The following is a 15,169-nucleotide window of genomic DNA, read 5'->3' on the forward strand; positions in this document are numbered from 1 at the left end:
TTTCAGCTTTGTTCCTCCATCCCCTGCAGCCCCTTTGGTGGTTTCTCCATGCTGCCTGGTGGGAACCTTCTGCAGCCATGGTGATCAGAGAAGGTCAGTCTGGGAAGCACCAAGCAGCTCCTTGCTCTGCTCCATTTGGATAGAGCAGCTTTAATTTTATTCAGACCTCTGGTTTGCTGCTCCACAAAGAGGCCTGCATGTCAGGCACCCTTTTTCCATCCTTCAGGGCTCCTCAGCCTCCTTTGGTTTCTTCCCTAATCAGTTCCCAGTTTGTGTCTTTGCAGATCAAGCTCCTGAAACCCTCTGGCTCTCACGAGAAGCGGTGGAAAGTTATGCACCCAGAACAGAAACAAGCATTTGAAGTTTACCAACAAGAAAAAACAAACAACAAACAGTAATAGTGTTGTATTTTATTGTGCTAGTCCTCATAGTTAAGACTGTGTTTTAAATAAACATGCTTGCAGGTGTGGCAGAACTGACTGTACAAGTCTAAACTCAGGTCCCTTTTGTTATGCAATTAACAGACCAACTTTCTGCCTCTATTTTTTGCTATTTTGAAGGCCTTATGAGATGTCAGAGCATGTTCGCTGAGAGCTTTGACTTCTTAAATGAAGTATCTGCTTTTTAAAAGGAGCCATCTTTTAAACATCATCTAGATTGAAATTATTTTAGTAAAATCATTTTGGGAACCCCTTTGGTTCTCCAGCATTCCCTTTTTTTTGGTCTTTGAGTGCAGAGCTAGATCCAGCCACATCTTAGCCAGACCACTCTATTTAAAAGGTCCACTGAGCATTATGATCTATTGTAAGTGGGATAATTGTGTAAATCTCAGCTTTATAAGGACCTTTAAGGAGCTGTCAGACTATTGCAGACTGTGGTTGCTTAAATTAACCTACTTCACTTGTGAAATACAGGTATTTGTGGGCAGGCCATGGCCAGCACATCAGTGCTAAGTGGTAGCTCCTGAGGTTGGGCTAAGCTGATCATAACTGGGGAGCACTTGGGAGGTGAATGGGGGTGTCAAGTTGGGACAAAGCCTGGAGGCTCCAGGGAGAAATATCTGACTCCAGGGCTCTGAAGCAAGCCTCAAGGGTCCAAGCAAGCTCGTGGCTAAGTGGGGAGTATGAAAAGGGAGTGCAAATTTTGTTGGTATTGTTGGCTGGATCCTGCTGTTTGCCAGAGCCTGGAAAGCTGCATGGATCCTCTGACCTGGCAGTTTCCTTTGCTGTCCCTGGGGACCAAGCCCCGAGGACCAGGACAAAACCTAGATCCTCTGCTGTGCAGCTCATAGACAAGAGAGATTCTGGTCCAGCAGGGGAAGGAAAACATCTCTTGGCATTTCTGCCTGTGGCTGCACTACTGTGCTCCTTGCTCATTCACACACAGCCTGGCTCCCAGAAGCAGCAGGACCTGCTCATAAATTGATTTCTAAGTGCCTGGCTGAGGACGGGCAGAACAGCAGCTCACATGAACTTTCAGTGAAGGAAAAAGGAGAAAGGATTTTGTTTTCCAGCCTTGTTTTGCTGATTGAATTATATTCTTAGAAGTGCTTTTGACAGTTCTGCCTGATTTTACAGCTATGCCTCAGCAAGCTGGAAAAGAGGGAAAAGGAGAGGAACCCTGAGCCAGGAAGCACAGAGGCAGCAACAGTGTGGCTGTGTTCCACCACTGGCATCACCACCAGCCAGGAAACCCTCCTGGAAAAGTACAAACACTATTTATTTAAGATATTCACCCCACAGGTGGATTTCCACATCCCCTCTCGCTGGAAGTGAAGTGGCTGGTGAAACAACCACAGGAATTTTTAGGAACTGGGGCACCACTGCAAAGGGTTAAGCCGGGGTGTTTGATTCCAGCCCAGCTATCTCTGGGGTGTTTGATTCCAGCCCAACTATCTCCAGGAGTAAACAGAGCTGGGTTGGCCATGGGGTTAGACCAGAGCCAGGTCAGAGTGGGTTCACTCCATGAAATAGCAGCAAAGTCAATGCCAGGAATGAAGAGGCAGTTCAGCAGGGGTTGTGAGCGTGTAAAGTTACTGCTGACAACCAAGTCTGGATTTTTGGGATATTCTATTGGGTAAGCCTCCAAATTGGAGTCGTGCATTTACAGGCCACTGAACCTTTTGCCAGGGAGGCAAAATTTAACCAGAGGACAAGCAAAGGGCAGGATGAAATAATTCCTTTAATGGCAAAGAAATAGAAAACTAGGAGAGCTGTGCTTTTTTATGAGACCACGGACACAATTTCAGGCCTAAAACATTCATTCCTTTTGAGAGCTGGCCTGGTGGAGCAAACCTCATTTGCAACTTGGCATTAAGGGCCTGAGTTATCCAGTATTACCGTAACTCCGTGGCAGCAGAGGTCTCAGAGGCATGGATAGCTTTCAACACTAATAAACAGATCAATTGATCTTTCAGCTGAAAAAGGCAGGGAATTTGTATGCCAGAAAAAAAGAATTCCTTGAAGTTCTTCTGGAGTAATAAATGGACTTTTCAGTTTCAACATTAAGGTCTAGCAAAAACAAGCAAATGTGGATGGGATGCTGAATGTGGCTGCAGTGGCTGCAGTGCTGGGAGTATCATGGGCTGTGCCAGAGTCAGCCCATCCCTTGCAGAGCATCCTGGTGGGGACCAAAGGGCCACAGGGGCTGTACAGCCTCATCCAGCTGGGAGGAAAGGGATATGTGTGATGGGCAATGTGACATGGGGCAGGGGGAGAGAGGTTTGTCTTCTAAAGCTGCAACAGGGGCTGTAGAAGAGATGAGTGAATCATGGAGTGGTCTGGGTTGGAAGGGACCTTGAAGATCATCTAGATCCAACCCCCTGCACGGGCAGGGACACCTCCCACCAGCCCAGGTTGCTCCAAGCCCCATCCAGTCTAAGTTAAGTCACACAAAGTTAACTTAGCAGTGTCATTTCTAAGCAAATTTGTACTGGTGGCAAGTTGATGCCATGTGAATCCCTTGTGCTGTGCTGCTGAGTTTTCTTCTTCTTCTCCTTTTTCTTTTTAAATCCAGTTGCTGGGATGCCAGTGCTGGGTTGACTGTTCTATAGAACCACACCTGGGAGAAGAAGCAAATGCTGACATGTGGTGGCTTGGGGCTAGAGGGATTTCACAGCTGATGCTTCTAAACAGCTTAGCCAGTAGGATGTGCAGTGGGAGTGCTTCCCGCAGGGTGGTGCATCTGGGGGCCATGTGGGTGGGAGAGGATCAGCAGGGTCTGATCTGTGCATGGAAAATGCAAGCAAAAGGAAACTGGAGACCCAGGGTATCCCCTCCACAGCAGTTTTCCTGCAGCTGACTGGGAAGGATGGTGCCAGCTTGGCCAGAAAGGTGAGATCCTCTCCTGGGTGCTGCAGTGGGAGCACCAATTCAAAGCTCAGATGTTGCAATCCAAGTTTTCCCTGAGCCCCTTCCAGCACCTGTTTGTCAAACTCCCTTTTCACAGAGTTTGCGGGATCAACTTTCCTGTAAATGCTGCTCTTGTCATGGCATCTCTGGCAGTTGCCCAAGAAATTAAGGCAATTAAGGAGCAAAAAGACATGTGAGTGGGGAGAGGGCAGGGCAGCATTTTGTGTGAATGAATTACATGTGACTGACACTGCCTGAAGTAACCTCTTTGCAAAAGCATTCCTCATCCACTCTATGGTGCTTTCACCAGGTTTAATCAAAAGAGATTTCTCAGGAGAGTGGATAACTGGTGGTATTTTTGCTGGCTGGAGAGTTGTTATGGCTTAAGGCAGCGTGTTAAAACAGGCAGCACGCAACCTCTGTGCTGTATTGACCTGACCAAATGTGGAGCAGTAAGAAGCTTTTCTCCCCTGAGAGCAAAAGCTTTGCAGTCCTCCCTCTGTTTTACATCAGGAGGGAAGTAAGACCTTTGGAAGTTTTTCAAAGAAACAGGGGCAGCACCCAGTGTTTGATGGGGGGTTTATAGCAGGGCTCAGCCACAGTGCTCCGACACTGCAGCCTCGGGGATTTTAGGCTGGATTTCTGCTTTCCTTTTCATCTAGCACTTCCATCTCAAGGTTGAGAGACATTTCCAGATTTGTCTTTTGCCAGAACTGGTTTCTTCCCTTGCATAATTCCTGTTTTGGTGAACTGGTGTTTGTAAGAAGCCAAAAAATTTCCCAGGCAATGCTGTGGAGGTCAGCAGCAGCCTCTTGTACCATGTTATGGTTCAGGTGAAAGTCATCCAGAGGTTGGTAGAAGTAAGTTCACATTCCTGAAAAATATAAATATTTATTGAAGTGTTTTTCAGGAAGATTGAGAAGCAAGCGTCTGGGAAAAAGCTGAAGTTACATAAACAAATGTTATCTGTCTGATGTAACACTCCAAATACCTCATCCACTGAGTGATTTGGATATGACGTAGCAGGGGAGCTGGCCAAGAACTGGCCAAGCGAAAAGTTCTCACCCCAAAAACAAAGGGAAGCAAGTCGAAGGGAGGTGGAATCTCCCGTTCCCAGGCTGCCTGTCCCCTGTGACCTTCCTCGAGCTCTGTTCCATCCACTTCCAACAAAAGCCTTTTTTTTTTTTTTTCCCCTCCCCCTTCCTTTTAAGAGTGTCCTGGACACCCCTCAGCCCGTGTGCTGGGAAAGGGCTGGTGTTGCAGGAAGCGCTGGCGCGGCTCCCGGCTCGCAAGAGGAGCACGTGTTGCTTTCCCAGCCTTCAGGGAAGAGAATTCCAGGGCTTTGAAAGCAATCCCACAGCTGGGACAATAAAATCTGGTTGAATATCAGGAGGGATGAACCGTTTCCCCCTCTTCCCTCATGTGAGCACTCTTTGAATGCCGCACTGGTCTGGGACTTGGAAATGCACAGGGTAAAAGTGCTTGTTCTGTGAAGGGCTGAATGGCTTGAGTCCCAAATTGTCACTCTTCCCAAGGCTAAAATGTCCCAATGGCCCCTGCTTGGTGAAAGAACTAATGCTAAACATTTTCCATATGCCTCTTATTCCCCAATACCCAGACTTGTCAGGATGAGATTTCATGAATTATTTATTAGTTTGAAGTTTATATGGCGTGGAAAAAGCTGAGTGAGAGGGATGGTGACTAACAGTGTGATTCAAGTAAACACAGGGAAGAGGTGACTGGGAATATTGCTGTTCAGATGAGAATGTCTTTGGCTACTGTCAGTAGAGGGTATATATATTTTTTTACATATATATATTATTGGACCTCTAGCTGTCCTTGCTCTTTCCCCAACTCAGTACTGCTTCCAAAGACAGGACCCCAGAGGAAGCCTTGGCCCCTGCAGACCAGAGCTGATGGGAGGCAGCAGATGGTGGGACAGACTCTACGTGCCCTGTAACGTGGCCCTGCCAGTTCATTCTGCAGCACCAGGCCCTTTGCTGATGGCAATTCAATGTCCTCCAGGTTTGAGATCAGAAGGCAGCTGTTTATGAATGGAGATGTGGTTTGCTTGCTGTGCTCACCTCGTGCTGACAGCTTCAATTTAATAAGTTCAGAACAGGCTGCTGAAGCAGCTGACAGGGGAACCAAAACCCTCGCTCTCTCCACCCAGTTTCTCAGCTCACATCCTCTGATTTCTCCCCAGCTCCCACAAGGAATCTGGGCTCTTGTCCTCAGTTGCATTTGTGATGTGTTTGAGTCCATATCGAGTAATTCCTCTCACCATCCCCCCCAGGTATCTCTGTTCTCCAGAGTAATTTGATCACATTCTGAAACTGCCACCAGAATATGGGGTTTTTTTTTCAGTTTTCAGACAGCTCTCACAAGAAAAAAAGGGAATTACATTCTCAGTAAACATTCCTCCACAGGAAATCTGACTGCCAGCCAAGTTGGACCTGAAATCCTTAGAGTGGCCATGGGTAGGCAGCCACCCTGGAAGTGAGAAGGATCAATGTGTCCTAGTGATGGATGGTTCAGCAAACAGGGCTGTGCAGAACAGGGAGCTGAAAGAAAGCTTTTAACAGGGCAGCTAAGGTGTAAAAGGCCAAAAGGGGACAAGCCTGAAAAAAGTGAGCTATTTGAGGAAACCTCCTTGGATTTGGGCTGGAGGCTCTGAAGGTGGCAGCTGCAGAGGTGTGCAGGGTGCTGCAGGAATGCAGCACATCTGTGGAGGAGGAGGAGTGCAATTACTACAGGGAGTTGGGAAATAATGGCTTATGATTCAAATAAGACATGATCTAGAGACTCCTGACTGCCCTTCACCAGCCCCCTGGAGCACTGGGATGAAGAGATAAGGCTGGACCCAGCTGGTTGCTTGGTCTGGGAAGGACAGATACTTTGCTGTTCTTCACTGTCACGTAAAGGTGGAGTGTTCAAACCAGCCTTCCTGGGACCTGCAGGTAAATCTGGTGGGTTGTTTTTTTCCAGCCTTTCCATTTTAAGGATCGTCATAGACCTCAGTTCCCCTCAAAACCTTTCCATATCAGGGTGCAGGTGAGCACCCCGGTGCTGAGGGAGGATGCACAGTGTTGTGTTCCCTGCAGCTGGAATCACAGAGCCCTGCTCCTCAGCCAGCTGACCTCCCAGCACACAGGGCAACTCCCTGCTGCCAGCTGGTGCTTGTATTTCAGTAGATATTAAAAGAAATCACTCTATTTGTTGAAGGAATGGCCCCAAATACTGGCAGCATCTAATCCAGCTGTCAGAGCTGTCGGGCACTGCCCATACTTCCAGATACTTGGTGTTTGTTTGGTCAGGCTGTGACCCAAGCCCATCATATCATGAGCTTTGTTTGTAACATTGACATGTGAACTGTCATGAGAGAATGAGCTTGGGCAGCAAGTCCTTCAGGAGGAGGGTGAAGACGTGATGGGGTTATGTTGTCATAACTCCATCCCCAGAAGTCATCAAGAAACTGTCCTCTTGGCAGGTGGACTTAGAAACATGCAGGACTCTTCTGTCAGCCAAAGAGGTTGTATTTTTTCATAAAAAAGGGAGCTGGGTCTCTTGAGCTTGGAGGAGACTGAGGGGTGACCTCATCAATGTTTACACATATGTTAAGGGTGGTGTCAGGAGGACAGAGCCAGGCTTTGTTCAGTGATGTCCAGTGGCAGGACAAGGGGCAATGGGTGCAAACTGGAACATAGGAGGTTCCACATAAACATCAGAAAAAAACTTCTTTACTATGAGTGTGACAGAGCCCTGGGACAGGCTGCCCAGAGAGGCTGGGGAGTCTCCATCCCTGGAGACTTTCAAACCCATCTGGACACGTTCCTGTGTGATGTGCTCTGGGTGACCCTGCTCTGGCAGGGGGGTTGGGATATTTCCAGGTCCTTTCCAACCCTTAAGATTCTGTGAAAAATGAAACACCCAGTGCTTTCCTGCAGCCTGCCAGGGTGGATGAGTGGTGGTGTCTGTGGTGGGGGGTGTAGGAGGCAGATTTGCTGTCAGGGGTGTTGTGATTGCCAGCCTGGACCTTGCCAGCATGACAGAGTATGAGTAAGAGGTGTGAGCCGGGGTTGGAACAGGGGTGGGTTAGTAAGCCAGCATCACCCACATGGCCATTTTCCAAAATCCCAGATGGCTGCCTGGAGGGAGTTTTTCCTCAGCTGGTTCAGGACCATGACATGAGGAAAGCTGTAATTCCAACTAAATGCTTCCAGCACCTATAGATAATTTATCTCCCTGATCCCTGAATTTCCAAGCAACAAGATCAACCCCAATAATACATGGTCAGTGCAGCCACGCCAGCCAGGGCCTGTAAGGCTAGAAAACAACTCTGGGTTGTTCTAGATTTTTGTTTTGGTTTGTTGGGGTTTTTTGTTTGTTTCTTTAGGTTTTTTTACACGTTTGAAACTAATAATACTTCACACCTGTAAAGAAGACAGGAGTGTTGCACTGAGAATCTGTCTGCTGGAGGTGGAATGGTTTTCAGGTCTGTAATGGGCTTCTGGAGTCACCATAATCCTGGAGGCAAAGGTGAAGCAGTAAATCTGCAGTGACTCAGCGTGTGCACCTGGTAGAGAAACCCTCAGAAAGATTCCTGCAAGGCACCACATTTGTTCTGGAGACAGCAGGTGAGGCATGTTGGGGAAATGTCTCTAAAAGTGCCCAGAAACAAAGGGAAGTCAAACAAGGATCCAAAACAACCCATGGATGCAACCCATAAGCACTGTTTTCTATGTCAGGAAGAAAACCAGAGATTTGGGTGGTTTATCCAGTTGCTATTTAAGATTTCTGTATTTCTGCAGCCATGGACACAGGTTTTATTCTGCTATTTAGTACAGCCACTCTTCGCAAATCAGAAGTGACACCTGCAGAAAACTGCTGGAAGATTCGTTGACTGGAAACCTCTGTCCTGGTACCCAACATCCCACCCCGTGCTTGTGCTCCGTGGATGGCCACCATGAGAAACAGGCTTTTCCCATGTGAAAGCCAGTGCTAAGGAACCCTAGAAGACAACCTCTTCTTTTGAGACAGAGCTTGTTGTCTCAACTCAGACAGGGGAGCCTAGGAATTCTTACAACTGCAAGTACAGTGTGGTTTCATTAAATAGCTCAACTCCTGCCATTTTCATGGGAAAAGTCACCTGGCAAATAATTAGCTTCATTTTTCCCAGTGTGTCTCATGTTGCTTTGTCCCCTGCTGATTGCATGGACCATCAGATGCACCTAGAAATTTGGAATGAAGGCATCATTGGAGAGACATTGCAACAGGTCTTCTACCACTTAAATTTGGGGGTTGCTTTGGATTTTTTTACATGATCTTCCAGAAGTTACAAAGTCAGAGTTACCTGGAGTTTAACTGCCACCCTGAGTCTTGCTATTTGATATCACTAAGTAGCAGACAGAGGAAGGGTAAACCACACTGGATATCTACCACTTGTGCTAGAAGAGGGGTTGCTCTGGAAATCCATGCCTGGTAGCCCCCAAAAGATGCTGTTGTCTGCTGAGCTGAGGGCTGCTGGTGTTGGCTGGAGCTTTGCCAGAGATGCTCAGGGCATTTTACACAGAAACCACATGGAGATCTTCTCCATCAGGGTATTTTGGACACTCCATTATCTAATTATCTGGGCACAGACTGTACAGACATGTTTTCTAGGAGGTGACGAGCTGTCTTGCCAATCCCGAAGCACCGATCTGGACTTGCACGAGGTGGTAAAGCTGTTGGGACAGGTTGGGCTTCTGAAGGTGTGATTCAAACCCCAATTAAGAGGATAAAACCTGTGTGTGTGTGTGTGTGTGAACTTGGCAGTGGGAAGGTCAGAGCTGGGATCTTTCATTTTGGTGAAGAGATGGTGGGTGGGATGGGGCAGGAGGTGCCCAGAGCTGTTGCACAGAGGTGCAAGCAGGACAGCCCCAGGACAGGGGCAGTAGGTTGACTAAAATAGTGATTTTTCAGAGAGCCTGAAGTTATTAATAAACGTGCCCCGATTTTGTGAACAGCTTTATTTAAGCTTTCAAGCAGAGAGGGGAAGACGACTCGAAAAATGTTGATGCACGTGCAGTTCAAACCTCTTCGAATCAATCACCCAGGCTCCCAGCCCTCCCCGAGCTGTCCGTGTGTCCGTCCCGCAGCAGCACAGCTCCCTCTCCTGCCCGCAAAGCTCCCCAGCCCCGAGATGAGCCCTTTACTGAGCTCGCTGGGAGACAGGCTCGGTTTTGCAGGCAAGGTCCTTTAAAGCACGAAGGGACGCGTCCCTTCCTGCGGGGGTGGGCTTGGCTAAGCCACCCCAAACCCGGAATTACTTCAGCTTCTCCGGTTAACTTCGTGGCCCAGGGGGGACCTTCTCCATGTCCAACCATCTTCTTCAAGTCTTATTTAAAGAAAATCTCTGCTTTGCAGGGTGAAGGGCGCTGCCCAAGAGGTTTAGGGGGCAGTGGGCAGGGTCTTCTGGGTGCAATGAGCCCTGGGATAATCCCAGGTCTGCAGGGACACCCCGTGTCCCCAGCTCTGCAGGGACACCCCATGTCCCCAGGTCTGCAGGGACACCCCGTGTCCCCAGCTCTGCAGGGACGTGAGCAGCACAGGTGCTGTACAAACCTGCTTTGAGCCTCCATCACTGGCACACCCGGGTGTCAACCTGCTATGCTCTGACCTTTTATCCCCGTGAGATGGTTTTGAAGTCTTGATTGTCTGGATTTTCCACCTCGCTCCGCTGCAGGTAGCTCAGATTATCCTCAGGAAGGTGGTGTTTCTGTCTGGATGAGGGCTGGATGAGCCCCGTTTGTGTTGCCCAAGCAGCTTTAATGCACCAGTCAGAGATAGCTTGGACAGGCTTGTGTCTTTTGAAAACAAGACAGGTTTCTGGTGCTGGAACTGTGTGGTCAGCTCCACCCCCAGACACTGGGTTCAGTTAGGGAGCTGTGTCTGTGCTGGACTTTGAAAAGCCCAAAAAACAGATAAGAGGTAGAAAGGTGGGCACTGCAAGGAGATGGAGACACCAGTGTCACCTTCTCATCAGCTGTGCTGCTTTGCCTGCATTGCTCCATGAGCTATGCAGGATGTCATAGAATGGTTTGGGTTAGGAGACACCTTCAAGATCATCTAGATCCAACCCCCTGCATGGGCAGGGACACCTCCCACCAGCCCAGGTTGCCCCAAGCCCCATCCAACCTGCCCTTCAACACTGCCAGGGATGGGGCAGCCACAGCTTCCCTGGGCAACCTGGGCCAGGCTCTCACCACCCTCACGGCGAAGAATATCTTGCTCATGTCCCACCTCAATCTAGGTGTCTCAAAGTCCAGCTGAGGAAACAGCCCAAAACTGCCCAAAGTGGGCTTGTCAGAGGAGCTGTGTGTCAGTCAGGGGGGCACAGGCTGCTGGGGAGCTCCAGCCCCAGGTGCTGCAGGCAGCTGAAACACATGTTGGAGCCTCACAGCGACCTTCCCACCAGGACCCTGCTCTTGGAGCACTGCTGGTGCTGGGCCCTTGGGGACTTCTTGCTGCTGCAAGGAGGTAAACCAGCAGAAAACCACACTTTGGGGTACCCCAGTCCCTTCTCGCAGCCTCAGCACTAGGCACTGGATGTCCCTGCATGCTGTGCCTCACAGGCTATGGGCAGGACATCTCCACCAGGGTGATGACCTCAAGATGAAGTCTTCTCCAGCTCTGGCTTTGCAGGCTGGAGGGGACTTCATGGGGGAAATGCTCTGCTCACCTTCATGCAGCCGTAGGGATGCTGGGCCAGGAGCTGCCTGGGTTGGGGTGGGATGTTTGCCATGAGATTCCATTGAGCTCTTCTTGTCCATCCACATCTCAGCACCTGCAGCTCCAAGTCATTTAATGATGATCCCATTAAATTATTTCAAGAGCAGCCCTTTGTTGTGGGAAATCGATTGCTGCCTTGTGGGCCCTGCTGATCTCTGAGTGAAACCCATTCAATTACATGAGTTTCATCCCTAAGTGGCAAACACAGCAGCATTTTTAAATAGCTTCACAACCAAGAAACCCAAAAATGTGCTCATAAGGTGATTTTTTTTGTGCACTCAGTGGTGAGCAGGAGTGGAGAAAGGGAAGCTGTTACTCACCTAAACTCCTGGTGAATAATTACTGGTATAAGACGTAAGGAATTTCCCCAGTTCTGTCACTTGGAGAGCAGCAAATAAAATGCTGTGGGGAGAATGAATGTGCCTGGTGCTGGAGCAGCGAGAAGAAGCCTGGAGTTTGCTGTTAAGTGGAGGTTCTGCACATGAAAGATGGGTTAACTCCAGGAGTTTCTGTGCCTTTGGGGAGCCCTGGCAGACCTCAGTCCCCACCCCAACCACTGGTGCTCAGTGCCACACTGGTGCTTACCCTGAACCTCATTTCTGGTGTGGGCTCATGGCAGGGAGCCCTCACCTCTCGGGATCCCATCTAGGGGCACAGCCACCTGCAAATCTGCCAGCAAACCATCGAGTTACCTAAAACTTTTGGTCCCAGGTGTCCCTAGAGTGGCCAAAGACAAACTGCAGCCCCCCAGCAGCTGCTTGAGCAGTCCTGGGTGAGCACAAGGACCAGGCTCCTCTTGTGTTCTCATGTGCTCCTCCTCCTGCTGCAGAGCAGGTGTGAGGATGCTCCCACCCTCAGCTCCAGCTCGGTGCTGGGGCTGTGTGAAGCAAGCCTGGCTTGTGGGGTCAGCCTCTCCCAGCATAGTTTTCATGCCACAATCACTCCAGTCCTGCAGTTCCAGCTGCACTTGGAGGGCAGGCAGAGGTGCCGCAGGCAAAGGGATGCTCAGGCAAGTTTTGAATAGCCTACATGTGTCCACAGCTTTAGCCACAGGCTAAATACGTTAAAAATAAAGAAGGTTTCTGTTGTATTTCTTTAAACTGAGCCTCCCCTTGGGCAGCTCCCAGCCAGTGCCCTGCCTGCACCCTGTGTCCCTGCCCAGGCTTTGCCCAGGGGGGCTTTGCCATCGTGCCTGTATCAGGTACCCCATGGAGTCCCTCTTACATTTAAAGCTGTCGGATTTTAGCCTCTGAGCAGTAATCAAAGGTATTTATTGTCAGTAATAAATAGAGGAAATCCTCTTCCCTCCCACAAATGCAGCCAGAGGTGGTATCTGCTGGGCAAAGGTGGAAATTGCTTTAGAAATGAATTATGAAGGGCATGAGCAATGGGAAAAGGTGCCAGTCCCTCCTTCTCCACTTTTGCTATGAGGAGGCTCAGTAGCTCTAATTTCTTTACATTTACAGAGACTTTTTTTTTTTAATTAAAACTCTGTAAATTCACATTTTTATGTTGCAGTTGGACAGATCATGAAGTCAATTATAAAGAAGCACGAATTTATTTAGGTGAAATAACAGCTGGTTTTGTTTAATAGGGCAGTCGTGCCCCCACACAGGCTTATGAACCCCAGGGGCTGCAATTCCCCATTTCTGTGCTTTTTATACAGTCACATATGCTCCTAAATGAGGTGTACCAGGCAGAAGAAACAAAGGGGAGCTTTGAAAGGTAGCTAGAAATTGATTTGCTTATTCCAAGGGTTGGTAATAGCTCTGACCCAAACTGCATGTTGAAAGGAAAAATATTTTGGTCTGCTTTATGCCATCACTATCAGAAATAATAAACATGCAAGAGAAATGTTACAGTATCCCTTTAACTACACAAGCACCAGCTCTATGGGGCCTATGGCTGGTAAATTGAAGGAAGGGTGGGTCAGCTTTGGAGTTAAATGTTCTTTTTCTTAATTGCTAAAAAACCAGAGCTGGGTAAGGCCCCTTCAAACCCAAGCAAAGAGGATGAACACTGTGGAAACAAAACCAGCCACCAGCAGAAGGGCTTTACCTGCTGGCTGCTCATCCCTGCTCCTCTGAATAACAAAACTGCAATAGCTTTTACTTGTTAAGGTTTTCACTAGAGGGTAGGAGCTTCCCTGGGGTGGAAATGCCATGCCTGGAGCCCCCAGCCCAGGTGTTCTAAGTGACACCAAATGCCCAGAGCCCAGGCCAGGGGCTGTGCTGCTGCTGAGGGTTTGGGAGAAACCTCACAGCTCCCTGGGCTTCTCTGGGATGAGCCTGTGTACGTCATGGGAAGGTGAGTCTCTTGTGATTGGTTTATTTATATGTTTACTGATTTCATCTTCTTTTCTTATGCTGGTAATTCTTCATGTTGCTCTGGAGAAACAGCTCAGAGCTCTGGGGATGTCTGGGGATATGAGGGCTATGATCTCCTGCTGCTGCAGGAGTTTTGTTTGATGGTGAAGATAGTCCAGGTAATTCCCCTTTACAAGGTTTCCTGAATGTCTAGGGATGTCCTGGAAGCCTAACCTTTATGAATAGGACCAGGAATAACCTGAACTCTCACGATGTGCCTGGTCTCCATGTGCAGCAACCGGGTGCATTGGGTGGGCTGAGTAATTCCTGAAAACCCTCCCCCCTGAGGAGGGGATGTTTGGATGCAACCAAGAGGGTTTCAAAAGGGAAATTGTATTTATTTATTTATTTATTTATTGCTCATGAGCTTAACTGCAGTTGGAAAAGGCTCTGGGGGTATTTAAAATCCGAGAGTGCATTTTGACTTGAATAAAGAACCAGTGTAGCACTCTAAGATCAACATGGTATTAGATGGTGCCTTTGAAGCCTCAGACTTGCTTCAGCTCCTGCCCTGCTTGCAGGGCCTGGATCAGAAACCAGTGCTCCCAGTGCTGTGTCCCCCAGCCCACAAGCTCTGCACCCTCAAACTTGCAGATGGGAGAGGGCTGAGTTTTTTGGTATTTTTAGGGGTGACCATACATTGCATGTACACCTGGTCTCCCTGGTTCTTCTTCAGCTCAGACTGCTGTGTTCCCTGGGTGCTGATGGCAGTGTGGTGTTTTCAAACTGGGTATAAATTTGTTACAAAATCACCCAGTGATTACACGTGGCATTTTAAGAAACATAAATTAGTACAGGGACTAAAACAGCATTTCAGCCTCTGGGCTGGGCAGGTGAGGTTGCTCTGCCTAATTCCCATCCCTGTAACAGGGTCACCTTTTCCTTTTCCTAGCATAGAACAGTTGGATTAACCTCAATCCCTCAGTCATTAGTAAATATTAGTAAGTCATATGTGACATTTTGCACCAGGCAAGGCTGCAGGGTCCTGCCTGTTGGAAGTTTTTAATTAAATAAAGCTCCCTGCTGGGTGAGGAGGGGCAGGGAGAAGAAGGCAGAATTCAAAGGGGAGATGAAAGCTGCAGTCTCTGCCTGCTGTGCTGGGGTGCAGCCAGGGCTTCTGGTCTGCCTTGGACCTTTGCTTTGGAGAAGGTCTTGGGTTCTTCAGGTGGCCTCTCACCAAAATTACAGCTTGAGGTTTGAGCTTCTTCTCCAACAGTGTTTCCAGAAGCTGCTGAAAAGTGTTGGGAGTAGCACCTGAATCAGACTGGTGTGAAAGCTTGTAGAGCAAACATCTCCAGTGATGGGGGTAAACCAGTGGCTTGAGCTGAGCACCACGTGCACTGGGGAGGAAAAACTGAGACTGGAGTGGCCATAGCCTTTTCTTGAGATCTCTGAGGTTTTGAACTTAGAGCTAGGGGTGCTGCAGAATAGAGTTGATCTCTCCCAGCCTCCAACAACCTTTCCATCCTCCCCAAATCTTTCACTTAGTGGAGTAGCTCACTAGTGAATTTCCAGGAGGGGAAGGTGAAGATGCAGCTGCTGCCTTTCCCTCTGCAGCTCACCTGTGCTGCCGTCGAGCAGGGTTTGAGCATGGAAAGCTGGGTCAGTGGTGGGGACAGAGGGCTGGGCTGTGGGCTGGGCTCTGCTGCCATTAGGTGCTGCACGGCCAGACTGCTCTGGGTC

At 48.8% G+C, this 15,169-nt stretch overlaps 1 protein-coding gene across 2 annotated transcripts in view; it reads left to right on the top strand.

Annotated features, from left to right (window-relative positions):
• The first annotated feature begins 6,282 nt into the window (after positions 1-6,282).
• NECAB2 (N-terminal EF-hand calcium binding protein 2) overlaps positions 6,283-15,169 on the top strand; it is a 73,367-nt gene continuing 64,480 nt past the window's right edge. The window contains exon 1 of one of the 2 annotated variants that reach the window (XM_051629278.1): positions 6,283-6,310. The gene's annotated coding sequence lies outside the window, so the exon portion shown is untranslated. Of the gene's footprint in view, positions 6,311-7,979; positions 7,988-15,169 lie in introns of those variants that run through there. The other variant, XM_051629279.1, reaches the window with a different exon arrangement.

Source organism: Apus apus, chromosome 11, assembly GCF_020740795.1.
Source record: "Apus apus isolate bApuApu2 chromosome 11, bApuApu2.pri.cur, whole genome shotgun sequence".
Classification (NCBI taxonomy): Eukaryota; Metazoa; Chordata; class Aves; order Apodiformes; family Apodidae; genus Apus; species Apus apus.